Source organism: Oryx dammah, unplaced genomic scaffold (genome assembly GCF_014754425.2).
Source record: "Oryx dammah isolate SB20612 unplaced genomic scaffold, SCBI_Odam_1.1 HiC_scaffold_28, whole genome shotgun sequence".
NCBI classification, from domain to species: domain Eukaryota; kingdom Metazoa; phylum Chordata; class Mammalia; order Artiodactyla; family Bovidae; genus Oryx; species Oryx dammah.
Window position 1 is genome coordinate 28,664,316 of NW_024070212.1, and position 16,545 is coordinate 28,680,860.

The following is a 16,545-nucleotide window of genomic DNA, read 5'->3' on the forward strand; positions in this document are numbered from 1 at the left end:
ATGCTAATAATCATTGGCAATACCTACATAGTTAATAAGAACGCAGAATCTAGAATTAGAATGAGCCATTTTTATAGAGAATGTCCCAATCTACTTTCTGTCCACTATCAAATATTCTATGAGGACACACCACTCAATCTGACAAATATTTGAGTGCCTTTTTTATGTAGGGTAAGATGTATGTCAAAGAAAGCTGTGCCCTTGATTTTTTACATTTTCCCCAGTTTAACAAAGGGCTAAATTCTTCCAAAACACATCCTGTGGCTGAGAATGTTTTTGTTAGGAGTTATGCAACCTTATGAAAAAGCATGGTCTTCTCCAAATTGGATACACTATAAATTGAAGACATTAGTCATAGCTGGTGCTTTTTTCTTCTATTTGAAACACACACACTTTAATACTTTCTTTCAGGCCAAATTTTAAGTGGTGTATTGAAATATTGGAGAATACTGTATGTTAAAAAAAAAAAAAAAAACTTGGCCAGATAATACTTTAAAAAGCAATATGTATCAGAAGGAGAAGAAACAGCAGTGTCATTTTCTCACATTTCAACCCGGCAGGCATCCACGTATAATTTAACAAAATGCAATATGATACAGTACTCATTTGTATACTCAGCGTGTAATTATTATGAGCACTTGTCATGGATGTCACACTGTAATCATCACTGTGGGGGATACAAGGGAAAGAAGGGTCCATCCTTGCCCCCAAGCAGCTTACAGCACCTTTGAGGAAGTAAAACAAGCATGAAAGGTTTACTAACAGAGTGGACTTCTAACTCTATGACACAGATAATAGTGCTTCAGGAAGGCACGGGGGAGTGGTCCCGGGGGAGTGGTCCCGGGAGGGCTGTAGAGAAGCAGTGCGGCTTGGGCTGGCTCTTAAGAATGAGTAGGATTTAGCTAGGGGAGGAGAGCTGGGGAGGGCACCCTGGACTGAGGAGAACATTAAGAAAAGGGGAACTGTGTGATAACAGTGTCCAGAGGCTGGTGAGTGAGTGATGGATAAACTGAAGTGGAAGGTCATGCCATGGAAAAGCGAGGTGGAATGAGATTTGGGATAGGGAGGATCAGAGAAGGCAACTGAGTCATCGACACCCACTCTATGCCAGGCCCTTTATTTATCTTATTGAATTTTTCCAAAAACTCTATTACTTCCTAGCTTCACAGATGAGAAAACTGAGGCTCAGATGATTGTTTTCAAGGTCCTAAGACTGGCAGCTGACAGCAATAGGATTCACACTCAAATCTGTCAGCATACCCTTGGTCTGTTGGCTATACTAGTTCTTTTAAAGGTTTTGCAAAAGGACTTGAACTGGATTTTGGATGAATGTCTGAATATGGAACTGAGGAAGGCATAACCAAACCATGGTGTCTCGTCCTGTGAGTGCATTAGCCTCCAATGGTCCGAGATCCTAAATAAATATAAAATGAGTCCAAAATGCACTAATTTTGTTAGATCACAAATCTCATGAATCTCAAGGTTTATAATGATAAAAAAAAGTCAGGCCGAAGTTCAAAGGTGCTTGAGTTTTACATATAATGTAATTTAACATCACATTTTAATTTAATTTTATAGAATATAGTCTTAGTTAAACCCTGTTCTGAAAAGTTTTCAGGTCTTCTCTGAAATTATCTACACTAAACTTCGTGCCAGTAAATTTTCTGGAGGAGGACGAATAATGGATTTTTTTGTTTGATAACAATATTTACAGGCATCATCTGGTCTCAGTTGCTGAAGGCTGGTATTCTAATACCATGAGACAGCATAGGTTCATTTTTTTTTCTTCTAATTAAAAAAATAGCTGACTCTTGACAGTAAAAAGAAAAGAATCCCCTTTTTTGTCTGCAGTGCTTTTTTCACTATTCCTTCTTTGCTGGACATCATAATAGCTATAATATACTGTACACTAAAAAAGGAATGTGGTAGTTAAATATTCATGGCCACTTGCTATTCAGTGTGTGTTTTTATTATATTTGGCAAATAGCAAGCTGTCTAATGATTCATTTAACCCAGTTTACAAATGTCCAGTATCTAATTTTCAATCTATCGCTGACAGATTTCTGCTTTTTCTGAAAAAGAAGGCGTCAGCCTTGCCTTCAGGGAGCCTTTCAGCCTCTTGGAAGTCCATTTGAAGGTCCCAGCTGCATAGGTTTTAGGATCTCAAGTCTCAAGAGTGAGCAGAGTGCAGCAAGTGTAGACCAGAGGGAACGTGGAGACACTTTCATCCCCAGGAGAAGAGTCTCTCCAAAATACAAATCAAGGTTAATGGGATAGAAAGGTCAAAGGGAAGAATTCTGCTCATCTGCTTTTTGTTTTATTGTTATAAAAAGGATGGCATTTTTCAGAGATTATTCCCTTAGCAAAGCGAAGAGAAAACAAAACAGAGAAAGGGGAAAGGGGTTTCCTAAAATGTATTTATCGTTGGGCCTAGCAGGGCTGGCTTCCTGGGTGGCCATGTGACTTGAGTGGTCATGCAGTGCCCTGCATTCAGAGGGGTCTCATATTTGGTTTAATGCTCTACCCCATCACTGTCTAGAAATTCTTGATACTTTTTGAACCAGGCACCTCATGTTCTCATATTTCACTAGGGCCTACAAATTATGTAGCTGGTCTTGCAGACTTTTGAAGTACCTGATGAAAAAGCAGCTCATTTTGCTCTAAACAAAAGGCTCCTATTAAGTTGGCTGAAGAAGGCAATACCAGAAACCAAAAGAAATAGAGGGAGGAGGGAACAAACGAAACAGTCAATGTAACGCAATTTCTCATGGCTAATAGTGATGCAGAAGCAACCTGTTCTCAAGGGAAAAAGAGAAATATGGCTGGAAAGAGAATCATATTATTTGCCACCTCTTCCCATGTAGCTTCTTTTTATCCAAGTTCTATATTCTTTGTTTATACCCTCCCTGCATCTGCTCTGCTCATTGCTAATACTCATTTGGACATAGTCTGTAACCTTGTTTATACAATCCACAATTGCAACTGATACTAAAGGTAAAGGATCTTATATTGATACTATTAAAACTGAGAGTCTTACCATTATTTCTTTGTTCTCAATTGAGGACATAAATAAAAGAACAACCAGATGAGAAAAGCAAAGGCTATTTATTCTAAGCAAGGGAGTCAGCTACCGTCCCTAGCATTTTGGCAGAGACTCAAAGTCAGGCAGAGGAGTAGGAAAGCTCTATAGTGGGAAAGGAAGGCTTCAGATGTGCCTTGTTGGGAGGCTGCTGGCCTGGGGAAGCTGTAGGCAAGCCAACGAGAAGGGGGGCATCCTATGCGATTGGTTAGGGGGCTCTATTTGGTTTTTTCTGATTGGTCCCAAGCTGGAAGTAGAGACAAAAGTTAGGGAGGCTCTCAGTCATTAATTATGTCCTGACTATTTGGGGCTGACTGTTACAGAGGTCATTATTTAGCTTCCTGGATGGTAACAGAGATAGTCATCTGACTTCATATAAGTCTGACTTCTGATAGAGTTGCTTTCCTGGGCTGTCTGTTATGGATAAGTGGTTGGCTTCCTGGGCAGGTTGGCTGCAGGTTGTGGGTCAGAGTTCTTTTTTTACATGGTCTGGCCATTCTCTATTTTTGTGTATTCAGTCTCTCACAAGATACCCCTTAATAACAGGGCCTTTTTGGTCTGGTTAGAATAGATTTCCTATTTCAAATGATCTCTATATAATGTGTTTTCTTCCCTTCTAGTCCAGGTGGCAATTGTTTTTCATACTTGTCCCAGATAATGTGTTGCTTATGTCATAGTCTTACTAAAGAGGCAATATTAGCCAATTAATTCCTAGAGTTAATGTATTAGGAGAAGAAAACAACCTGATTAAACCAAGCCTTTCATAATTCCTTTGTTCTGCTTCAGGGAAAACAATATGTGTCCCTCAATTTTACCTCAGATGTATAAACTAGTCATCAACTGCCTTGGATATGTCACCACCAAACTTTTTTGGAGACAGACCAAGGGGGCTGACCTTGGGGGCCAGGGCAGATGTGGCCCCAACTTCCCCGCCAGTACACCTCAGGTATAAGATGTAGATCTCCTTGGGGTCAAACAGGAGGCATGATGGAGGTGTTTGGTGTCAGATGAACCTGGGTTTGGAATGATGGGGAAAAGCTGCCCCTTGGTCTCCTCCTAGGTAAAAGCCAAAAGCTAGCCATCAATTCTTAACAAATAACTGGGCATCATTTTTCCCTGCTTAAACCCTGTAGACTAAGATGATTTTGTCTGAAGGAGTTTTTGTTGCATCATAATTCTACTTGATAAACATAGTTTTCTGGTTGATGGTTGTTATGATTAATAGTTATAATTCTGGTTGATGGTTGCACTGCAGGCAAATTATTTACCAACTGAGCTATCAGGGGAGCCTGGTTATAATGGTGGTTGAGTTTTAAAGTCTTAACTGAATTAGTAGAGTTAAGCTCCAAAACCATCAGGTTAAAAAATATCCATAATTCATATTAATTTCATCAGTAGACTTAAAGTTCAAGGCCTGGGTCATGAAATAAAGTAAGGATTGTTGTTCTTACCAAGATTTATTGAGTAGCACTTAAAAATAAATGTTAATGCTTGATGAAATATATAATTACTCTAAAAATACATATAATTTATAGAGTAGACTAGAAAACATAGAATATGTGTAATTCTAAAGCTTCTAGCAGCCACATTCACTGTCTCTACTCATGCTGCTGTGAGCTCATTGTTTTCTTTCTTTGCTTGCGCTCCTGCCAAAGCCGGCATCCTAGGCCAAGTTCTCACCCTTTCAAGTTTAGGTTGTTTCAATAGCCTCTTCCCTACCTTTACCGCAGTTCTTCTATACAGCTGTCAAGAAGAGTTTTCACAAACATTTTTCCATCACATCCTCAAGGCCTCAGCAACTCAGTCACATTATAAACACAACTAACATGTGGCTACTTCATATGTACCAGGCATTGTGCTACTTTACGTGCAGCATAGTGTTAGGAGGTGAGTTCTACGATTTTGAGAAATAGAAACCACTACTGAGAAAGTTAAGCAACTCACTGAAGATCATATCACCAGAAGGTGTGGACCTCAAAGCCAAATCCCTTCTCTTAACCACAAGGTTCTTCTGTATAGTAGAAAAAGCATCAGAGAGGCATAGGCTTGAGCTATCTCTGCCATTTGCTAGTTATGTGGCCTTGTGCAGCTTAACCTACCCTGGTCTCGGTTGTTTCATATGTAAAATGTGAACATTTTGAGAACTGGAGGGTGTAGCAGACCTGGGATTCAAACCAGCTATCAAGTCTGCCTCTTAACCACCATGCAAAGCAATTTAAGTGACTTGCACCAAATCTGGAACAGAGTAGGTTCTCGATAGAGCTGGTTAACTAGAGAAAATAAATTCTTAGACTAGTTCCCAAGATTCTCCATTGGGTACATCCTCTTTCTCCCTACTAACTCTTCAGTCTCTCCATGTTAACCTCTCTAATCCCAACAGTTCAAGAAGCAAGACTGAAAGAAAAGAGAGCATTCATGAGGGGTCAGAACACCTGGGTACCCGTCCTGGCTCCACCTTATGAGGATGATCAGTCATTGGCCTAAGGGAATAATGCAAAATGTCACCAATGTGAAAGCCACATAGCTCTCGACCCTAGGAGATTTAGAGGTGATGTAGCGCCTGCCTTCATGTGTTGAAGAGTTGCCATGTAGAACAGTGAGTATATGTGGGTCATATGTATTTTTGGAAACTGCGGAAGGCAAAGTGACGTTCATCATGTATTCAACAAATACTTAGTAAGTGACTGATATATACCAGTCATTGGTCTAAACACTGGGGATATAATAGTGAACAAGGCACATAAATTCCTTCCAGTTGCTATGATTCCAAATATAATTGTTCATTGACACATTTATGTTGTCTTTTTACAGCTAGTTAATGAACTCCTCATGGGTGTGAAGCTTGTTTTCTCCCTCTCAAACATCTCTTCGTATTACCTAAATATAAACGGTCAGCAGTTTCCTTAAAATATACTCTTGTTAGGGAGATCAAGTAGCGAGCCCACTCTAACATTATGAAGGAAAAGGAATTGTCCCAAGGCACCAAGAGTAGCACTGCTATTTCATTCTAGAAAGAAAGTCTAGCCCACTGGCAATATCCACAAGATAGCGTAACTTAGCAGGACCCTATGAGGCCTTCCCAGGACAGACCCTTCCCTATTACCTCTGCTTTAGCTCTTCTGTGAAGTACCTAGATAATAGTATCTGACGCACACTTCCTGAATTGGTTTATAGATGCTAAAGCCATCACCAAATGGAAGAAATTAACTATTGATACTTGATGAGCATGAAACCTATTGTGTCTGAGGATTGACAACGTTAAACCCCACTACACCACTGCCCGACTACCTCAACATCAACCACAAGCTGATCTCGTACCCTGAGACCCCCTACTCCTGGCTTTTAAAAATGCTTTGCTGGTATCTGTGGAATCCAGAAAAATGGTACTGATGAACACATTTGCAGGGCAGGAATAGAGATGCAGATTCAGAGAACAGACTTCTGGACACAGCAGGGGGAGGAGTGGGTGGGACGAATTGAGAGAGTAGTACTGAAACATATATATTACCACCCATAAAATAAATAGCTAGTGGGAAAAGGCTATATAATATAGGGAGCTCAGCCCAGTGCCCTGTAACTACCTACAGGGCTGGGATGGAGTTGGGGGTGGGAGGGAGGTTCAAGAGGGAGCGGACATACATATACATATGGTTGATTCGTGTTGTTATATGGCAGAAACCAACATGACCCACCAATATGAAGGATAATTGTAAAGCAATTACCCTCCAATTAATTTTTTTTTTTTTTTTTTTATTAAATGCTTTGCTGAAACCCTTCAGGGAGTTTGGGGCATTTTGAGCACAATCCTTGCTTGGCCCTGCAACAAACATTTCTCTGCTCCAAACTCTGAAGTTTCAGTTTGTTTGGCCTCACTGTGCATCAGGCACATGAACTTGCATTCAGTAACAGCAGCTTAGTAGCTGCCTAATAAAGTCTTGATTTTTTAAAGAAATGATATGTAGGATTAAGAATGAAATGTTTGAAATCTAAAGATGAAGTGCTTGCTCCTGGGAATATACCTAGGCCAAGAGTAATGGAAATAAGTAACTCACCAGCCAAGAAAGGCTGGTCCAGCTCTCAGGCGTCTGAAGATTCAAACAGGTCACACATTTGAAGGACTGAGGACTCTCGTTTCTGAACAGTCAATTACATCTCTTTAATGAATAAGAAGGACATCTGCACAAGATACAAACCAATCTTCTTATTATTGAAAGAAAAAATCAGCAAGAGCTTCATCTCTACCACACAAACCCTTGGAATTTGAAATGCAAACAATCCTTGTTTTCTCACATGAAGAACAGAGCACTGGAAGAACAACAAAACAGAGCAAAAGCAGCAGTTCTTTAAAGGAATCTTTGGAAGAAAAGGAAGGGTTTCTCACTTAACAATAGGCTCAAGATCCTGAAAATGATGAGAGAGAACAGGGGGCAAGAAGGGGGCAGAATGTTTCATTGAGTGATGAGCCAGCGCCCCTGTTGCTGGCTTCCAGAAAACAGGTTTCCCTCTCCCGCTTTGCCTTCATTAACAAAAACATCAGCTGGACTTCTTTGAAAAATGCTCTCATTAAGACCAATAATGAAAAACAGATTTTTTTTAAACTGAAATTTTAAAAATCATCTTTAATTCTTCATCTAGCTTTTCTCCATACAAAAGAATTAAATTAGAGATTAGTTGGACAATTCAAACCAAAAAAAAAAAAAAAATCCCAAATCTGCTTTTTGTATTCTTTGCATAGATCTATTAATGATTATTCAGAAAGCCTAAAACAATGTTCACTGTTTGCCTCAGCAATTGCTTTCCGTGGGCAGTAGCAATCACTGCAAAATTATTAGCTTCCTCTGTATTTTCAGCAATATGTTACAGTGACATAAGCAGTTGAAATAATTTTGTAGATTTTTAATAGGACTGTTGCATAAAAGCCTTTACAAAATCCTCCCAGAGCACCCTTTTTCAAGCATACCTAGGCTAATGACCGTTTGGTATGTGACTGTTCATTTGTATATACACACCCATATACACACCCATTGCTTGTGTATCACTTAAGGCAGATTAGTCTAGCTGACTTTTACAGGCTGCATGGTGAGTGACAAAACAAATGCCACCTTATTCTTTTTTACAGAGGAGAGGCAGAGCACTGGTGAAGGAGACATCAAACCAACAATCAACCTGGGACAGGCCACTGGATACCTCTGAGCTTCTGTTTGTCTATACAATGCAAATAGTAGTATATAGAGATATGTTATCAGAACAAACAATTTTTTTTTTCACATCCATGGATTCAACCAACTGCAGTCAACTGAGGGTCAAAATTCCTATCCTCGGTTCATTGAATCCTTTGAGGCAAAACCTGAGGATACAGAGGCCCAGCTTTAGGAGTGGATGACTATGAACACTGAGACTTCATCACCAGTACAGGAGACCCTGTGGCAGGTCTAGCCATTTCTTACAGCAGTTTGCTTTCCCCAATTTCCTCTAACTATGCCTTAAAAATTAAAAAAAAAAATTGGAGCTCTAATGGCCACATTTTCTAAATTCTAAACCAGGATAAGTAGTTTGACCTGAGACTTTTGTGCTGTGACCAAGTATAAGAGATATTTTATGGTACCTACTATATAGCCTGGAAAATCCATGGATGGAGGAGCCTGGTAGGCTGCAGTCCATGGGGTCGCTAAGAGTCAGACATGACTAAGCGACTTCACTTTGACTTTTCACTTTCATGCCTTGGAGAAGGAAATGGCAACCCACTCCAGTGTTCTTGCCTGGAGAATCTCAGGGATGGGGGAGCCTGGTGGGCTGCCATCTATGGGGTTGCACAGAGTCGGACATGACTGAAGCGACTTAGCAGCAGCAGCAGCAGCATATAGCACAGGGAACTATACTCAATATCTTGTAATAACCTATAATGGAAAAGAATCTGTATACACATGTGTACCTGTATAACTGAATCACTTTGCTATTCACTGGAAACTAATACAACATTGTAAATAAACTATATTTCAAGTTTAACAAATAGACATTTTTGTGAGAGATATATATATGTTTTTGATTGTGCTGGGTCTTCACTGTGGCATAAGGGCATCTCTAGTTGAGGCATTCAGGCTTAGCTGCCCCGCGGACATGTGAGATCTTAGTTCCCCGACCAGAGATCAAACCGAGTCCCCTGCATTGGAAGGTGGATTCTTATCCACTGGACCACCAGGGAAGTCCCTTGTGAGCTATATTGTGGACACCAAATTACTGGAATTTCTGGGACTTTTTTTTCATGGGAAAGAATCAGAATATTTGAAATCTAGAAAGTCCCTGATGATCAAGGACTTAGGGACACAGATAACCCACAAATGGCCAGTTTTTATAAGCAGAGTTCAACTTTAAGTACAGAAAGTGCATCTGCAACTTGGCTAATACCAGCTTTAATGAAGCAAAAGTATTTTCTATCTATTATCTATTATTTAATCTAGTAAATTAAAATGAAGAGAAAAAAAGTAGAATAGAAAACACCCCTTTATCATCAAGTGGTGATCTCAGAATTTCCTTTTGAATCTTGTGACCCAGTGAAGGCATTGGCCCCCCCTTTCTGATTTGTCTTTGCTTAATAAAAGAGGTCTGGGTTAAGAGGTGGGGAGGAATAGGGCAGGAATTATTATTAAAAAGGTAAGAAGTCTGTACTGAAAACTATACAGATCAAATATTACAAAACATTTCACATGAATGACTATCGTTATTCTTAGTTATTTAAACTTTGCAAATTTTGAATAGCATTTGGGTCTATCTGATTTAGTAGGAGTAAAGGCAGGGATAGGAAAGAGAGGTGAAAATTATATTTTAGCAAAAACATGGAAGAAGAAAGGGATAGTGTTTGCATGCAAAATTTAGCTTCCTAGTAAACAAGGCAAAGAGGAAAATATGATGAGTTATATAACTTCTTTTTTTTCTAGTAGAAGCCAACAGGCCAATTATTCAGGAGGGACAAACCTTTTTTTTGACACTCAGCTCTGAAAATAATTTGTGACAGAGGTTTTACATAAAGAACCTTGAACAATTTAATGGATATTTTTTCCATTTAGGAGATTTTTATATACACATGAGGGCTGAGCTGTTAGAGAAATGCTCTCTCATGCAGGCTAGAAAAGGTAGAATCTTTCTCTCCATCTCATCCCCTACTTACTGGGCCTCCATCCAAACACATTCTAGTCCGGGCACACGTGCCTTCAAAGGGCACGTAGCCCAGGTGGGGCAGGGCCATAGAGAAACCACAATTAATGTCATTATTCACGACTTTTCAGGGAGGTGATAAGAGGCATACTCCCTTTGAAGCTGGCAGACCATTCATCCTGTCCCAGCAGCCTACACACTGAAGGTGGGATTTGTAGCAGCTGTTTCATTTTTGTTGCCTGTTCTGCCATTCTTTCTCCCACAGAGGAGTAAGAAAGAAGAAAACGGAGGGGAGAAAAGTTGCTCACATTATCTCTTCCACCCAGCAAGGTGTGTGGCTAGAGTCACTCTCGGCCTGAAGGAAAGATCTGAATCTCCATGCTGTGATCCTAAGGGGGCAGGGAGGTGATGGCAGATGTAGATGAAAACCGTAGGCTCCCTGGGCTCTTGGTGTTATAAAACATGACAACTTCATAGAGAGAGAGGTGAGAGAGTGAAGAGGTATATGTTTTTCAGAATGCTACCTTCAGCGCTTGATGCTTATTAAAGACCCATCAAAACAAAAACCTGAACAGGCTGCTAAATGGTGCTTTGGTGGATTAACACTGGGCTGGATCCCACATTTTGAGATTTCAAAGTTCCTTTGAAGTTTAGCATATTAGAAAATCACTTTGCCAATCGTACCACCGTAAACTGCGGATGTTTCCTACTGCATATTAAAAATGGATAGCCAACAAGGACTTACTATTCAGCACAAGAAATTCTGTTCAGTATTACGTGGCAGCCTGGATGGGAGGTGGAGGAGAATGGATACATGTGCATGTATGGCTGAGTTCCTTTGCTGTCCACCTGAAACTGTCACAGTATTGTTATCGGCTATACTCCAATATAAAGTAAAAATTTGAAAAAAAATTTAGATGTTTAGAGGTTAAAAGCTCTGTGATGGAAGAAGAGTTGACTCATTCTTTAGGATTTAATAAGGAGAAAAAAAAATCTTTCATCATAACAAACATAAAAATAAAAATATCCCACAATGAATGAAAAAAAAGAACAAGTCAGTCAGATGGATTTGCCAAAGGTGATCTTTTTCTCCTAAAGATTCAGTTCCTTTCAGAAAGTTCATACCACTTCTGTTTCCTTGACAGGGCCCTACATCTTAATAGCCTTAGTATTAGGGTAATTTCTTTAAAATAGTCAATGTGACTATCATTAAAGCAGCCATCGTCATCATCATCCTTGATTTTGTTAATGTTACTTTACTGGCTTCTCAGTCTGAGGGCCCTGAAGTCCTCAGTAGGAGAATGAGTCTCCTATTCCCTTTAGGATCACTCAGGTTGATTTGGGGATTAAGCTGTGAGAGGCCTGGGGGACACAAAAGTGGGAGACAGTGTTCTGTCTTCAAGGCCCTCTGGGATCAGATCCTGATTCCTGTCCCAACCTGGAAGTTACCAGCTTTCCAGGCATGGATAAGGAACACATACCAAGTTCCTGAAGGAGCCTTCTTTACATCAGGGCTCCTTAGAAAAGCTAAAAGCAAATCACGCAAAAGTAAAACTGAAAACAAATCATGCATCCCACTCATTAAAGAGTATGTAATAGAAATGCATTGCTATTTAAGGTAGCTGTAGCATTTGATGTGAATCTAATGACTTTCCTGTTATCACATCTGTGTATATTTATAAACTTGTCTCAGCACAGAAACATGCGTCACCACTGAATCCTTGAAAGTGGCTGAGGTTATGGTGTGGGAGATGAACATGAAATTTAACTACAAGATGAAGCTCCTTAAAAGGTCAGTGGGGTGGAGATTAGTAATTGTTCCAGTAGAGCAACTCTCCACAATACATTTTGATGCAATGACTAATTATTGTGATTATTTTCATCAGCAAAGGCTCCTTTAGAGTTAAACACATTCATTTTCTCTTTACCTCCCTCAAAAGCATTTCAAGCCTTGGAGAAATTCCCTATGTTTTCTACCTATACTTAGGAAATGTGCTCTCGTATTTTTTCCACAAAAGGCGAACTATCTTTCTTCCCGCTGCTCTGCTGTCTGTGAAGCAGTAGTTCTCTCTTCTCTGTATCTGTTCTAGAAAGCCAGATGGAGCTGAATGAAAACAGTTAGCACCAGAGTTCATAAAAATCCTCATCTGACCTTTGGGAAACTCCTGGGCTCACAATCTATAGCCAATAAGCTACAGGTGACCATAGTGAGCTGACACACTGCAACAGAAGGAAGTAGTAAGTATAGATATTATAGATTTTTAAAACTTATTTTTAGCCCCTAAAAATACTCTCTACAGTTTTTACAGGTTTATATTAAATATGGCTTCTTTACTGAGCATTTTTCCAAAGGAAAACCTGCAGAAGAGGGTGTGGTTTTAGAGCTGACTCACCGATGTGTTGGGAAGAATGAAAGATTAACAGAATAATTAGCTATAAAAGATCACTTATAACACCATCATCAACTCAGTTCAGTTCAGTCGCTCAGTCGTGTCCGACTCTTTGCGACCCCATGAATCACAGCACACCAGGCCTCCCTGTCCATCACCAACTCCTAGAATTCACTCAAACTCACATCCATCGAGTCAGTGATGCCATCCAGCCATCTCATCCTCTGTTGTCCCCTTTTCCTCCTGCCCTCAATCCCTCCCAGCATCAGGGTCTTTCCCAATGAGTCAACTCTTCGCATGAGGTGGCCAAAGTACTGGAGTTTCACCTTTAGCATCAGTCCTTCCAATGAACACCCAGGACTGATCTTCATCATAACTCCTTAAATTCCTATAATGCCTTAGACTTTTCAAAGGGATTTCACATGTTCTTGTTTGCTCTTTGTAGACCTGAATTTGAAACCAGACAAGCGAAGATAAAAAGCATACTTCTCTCAAGACATGACCTAGGAAAAACAGTCCAGTTTTCCAAACAGTGAGTTGTCTGTATTACCATAAAGACAATTATTAAGACTCAGTCTTCAGGAGCAAAATGGAGAAGAGATTTGGGGGAATATTAACCAGACTGTCATATTCTTTCTCTTTCTAGTTCATCTCCAAATTTCAATTGAGGAAACAACTGTCTTGGCTTGTCTTGTTTTAATGCATGTTGTTGCTGAATTCATCTGCATTGTTTAAATTCATGCTATAAGTGTCATGCTATTTATTTGTTCAGGCAACTAGGTGGTCAATTTGATTTTTCAGTCTTTGAACAAAATCTTTGATAGTTTAAAATGCCTACTGACTGAAAGATATTGGGAACACCCATGTAAAAACATGAATGACTTCTAAGAGAGCAATACACAGGAATCAAATTTTATTTCAGCTTAAATAAATCTAAGCACAAAATATTCATTTGGTCAATGATTTTTAAATTCAGAATCTCAGAATTTTTAAATACTGGGACAGGGTAGAAAATCAGTAATAGAGGGATATTTGCTCACTCAACGACAACATGTGAGAGTAGACAAAAATTTATGAGTATAGATTTCAGAAAGTTTGGTTTAAAATGACATGGGAATATGCTAATATCTTAAAAGAAGACTGTAAATGTAAGCATATTTTATATTGCTTTACTCATAAAATCTCCCCTATCCTCAAACTATGGCTATTTATTACTTAACAAATTGTAGTGTTTAAGTATCTTCAGCCTTATCTAGAGATACAACAAGGACCCGCTATTATGAGCTTTCCTTTCAGGCATTTTGGAAACAATCCAAAAATAGACTCTTTATCTTTGACTGCATAGCATGTCTTAATGTAATAGTTATAATGGTAATTATTCATATTTATTGTATTTTCCTTAAAGATGCTTTAAATGCATATTTTACATTTCATTACTCTGTGTCATAATGGAGCATCATAAACTTAAACATGAAACCACTTTGTGTTACTGCACAAGTACTAAATAGCTCGATAAAATGGGAGATTCTCTTTAAATGGCACCTTATGAAGAACTATTCTCCCATCTCTCTCTAGGTAGTGCATTTCATAACTAGATTCTTTTTCAATTTTAACAGCGATTGGCTTTGCATAAAATCTTAAAGTTGGGAGGTATATTCATTTAGAGGATTGCTTTCAGCTACCAGCAGCAAAAAACTTGACAAAGAGTAGCTTAAAAAAGTAAGAGGTTTATTGGGCCCTGAAGACTTCCATTCATCCTCGTTAGCAAATGGCCTTTGTCTTCATTATCATAATGGGGCCACCATACCTGGGCCTCTCCTCTGCACAACAGATCAGAAGAGAAGTGGGCGAAGGACAACAGGAAAGAGGCCTTACTGGTAAGCCAGCTGAGTCTCTCTGTTTTCCTTTTTAATTGAGATATAATTCACATACCATTAAATTCACCCCTTTAAAGTGTATAATTCAATGGTTTTTAGTATACTGCTATCCAGAACATTTCCATCATTCCAAAAGGAAAGCCATACTCGTTAGCAGCCAGTCTCCATTCCCCTCCACTCCCTTTCTGTAGCTACTAGCAACCACTACCTACTCTCCATTTCTGTGCTTGTTCTGGACATTTTGCATAAATAAAAACCATACAATGTGTGGCCTTTTGTGTCTGGATCCCTTTGGGTCTGGCTTTGTTCATTTAGCATAATATTCTCAAGGCTCACCCACTGAATGGAAGTATCGGTACTTCATTTCTTTTTATGATCAAATAATATTCCATTGTACGGATATAACACATTGGTATATAGAGTTGTTTCTACTTTGGGGCTACTATGAATAATGCTGCTATGAATATTTACGTAGAAGCTTTTATGTGAACATACGGTAACACAATGTTCTAGCTTTTCGAGAAGCTGCCAAACTGTTTTCCAAAGTAGTCACATCATTTTACAATCTCACCAACAGAGTACAAGAGGTTCGATGAGTCCGTCTCTTTTAAAACCTTTTCTCAAAAGCCTCTCCCACCCCATCCCCCACCCAAGAGACTTCTACAAACATGTCATTGGCCAGAACTGGGTCATGTGGCTACTCCTATCTTCAACTGAGTCACGGAAAGTGGGCATTATAACCTTCAAACCTCTATTGTAGAGAAGCAAGGGAGGTTTGCATCTCTGTTAAAGAAGTGATCCAGGTCACTTTTTTTTTTTTTCCCGATAGGAAATCCCCTCTTCAAAACCCCTGACAAAGGGGCATCTCACCTCTGCTGCTGCTAAGTCACTTCAGTCGCGTCCGACTCTGTGCGACCCCATAGATGGAAGCCCAGCAGGCTCCCCTGTCCCTGGGATTCTCCAGGCAAGAACACTGGAGTGGGTTGCCATTTCCTTCTCCAATGCATGAAAGTGCAAAGTGAAAGTGAAGTCGCTCAGTCGTGTCTGACCCTCAGTGACCCCATGGACTGCAGCCTTCCAGGCTCCTCTGTCCAGGGGTTTTCCAGGCAAGAGTACTGGAGTGGGGTGCCATTGCCTTCTCTGAATCTCACCTCTGCTGGAACACAATTCAAGATAAGACTCCTATCTCTCAATTCCATATATATATGTTACAGGGAGGGATGAGAGATGGGGGTTCAGGATGGGGAATACATGTATACCTGTGGCGGATTCATGTTGATGTATGGCAAAACCAATACAATATTGTAAAGTAATTAACCTCCAATTAAAATAAATTTATATTAAAAAAAAAGACTCCTATCTCTTGAGGGAAGCCCCCCACTCCACTTTTGAATGGATCCTATTATTAGTTCTTCCTGTGTACTGAGTAATGTATCTGATAGTTTCCCTTCAGAAATAATAAAACAAAGGGAATACAGGAATGCAAATGAAATAGAGTCATTAATAATGTAAATGTGATGTTCCAACGATTACTGCGGAGCTCACAGGAGGGTTCGGTAATTGTTTATCTTCCTCCCTTCCACCCCCAGCCCACCTCCTGTCTTTCCCTTCTTTCCTTGGGAATGGCGTGGCAAGAGGAGACATTTTGTTGTTCTGTTAAATTATACATTTCTAGGACATCAGGGATGGTGTTGTCTAATTGACTTTGGTCCACACCTGCTACAACTTATGCGTATGTGCGCATTAATGACTTTTTCCCATAGAAGAGAAGGAAGACAACCGGTGACAGAAGAAACCACTCACAGAGCCACTGCTGGATTATCAGCATGCTGGGTGCTTAATGAGTTGCTGAATAATATAATACTGCTTTAGTTCTTTAGCTACCTCATGATTAAATGCTATAAATATTTATGATTTATTACTGATGCTTTGGATCCGATAGGCTTTGGAAGACTCATGGATCACAGTGATTCTAAAGGAGAATAAGAAAATAAAACTATATAAAGCTGCTTATTTATAATGCTGCTCAAATGGGTTATGCAATTTT

The 16,545-nt window shown here is 39.6% G+C and overlaps 1 long non-coding RNA gene across 2 annotated transcripts in view; it reads left to right on the forward strand.

Annotated features, from left to right (window-relative positions):
- LOC120856063 overlaps window positions 1-15,432 on the forward strand; it is a 32,247-nt gene extending 16,815 nt beyond the window's left edge. For both annotated transcript variants that reach the window (XR_005719378.1, XR_005719377.1), the window contains 2 exons: window positions 13,067-13,153; window positions 15,328-15,432. This is a non-coding gene — a long non-coding RNA (uncharacterized LOC120856063). The remainder of the gene's footprint in view (window positions 1-13,066; window positions 13,154-15,327) is intronic.
- Window positions 15,433-16,545: the final 1,113 nt, after the last annotated feature.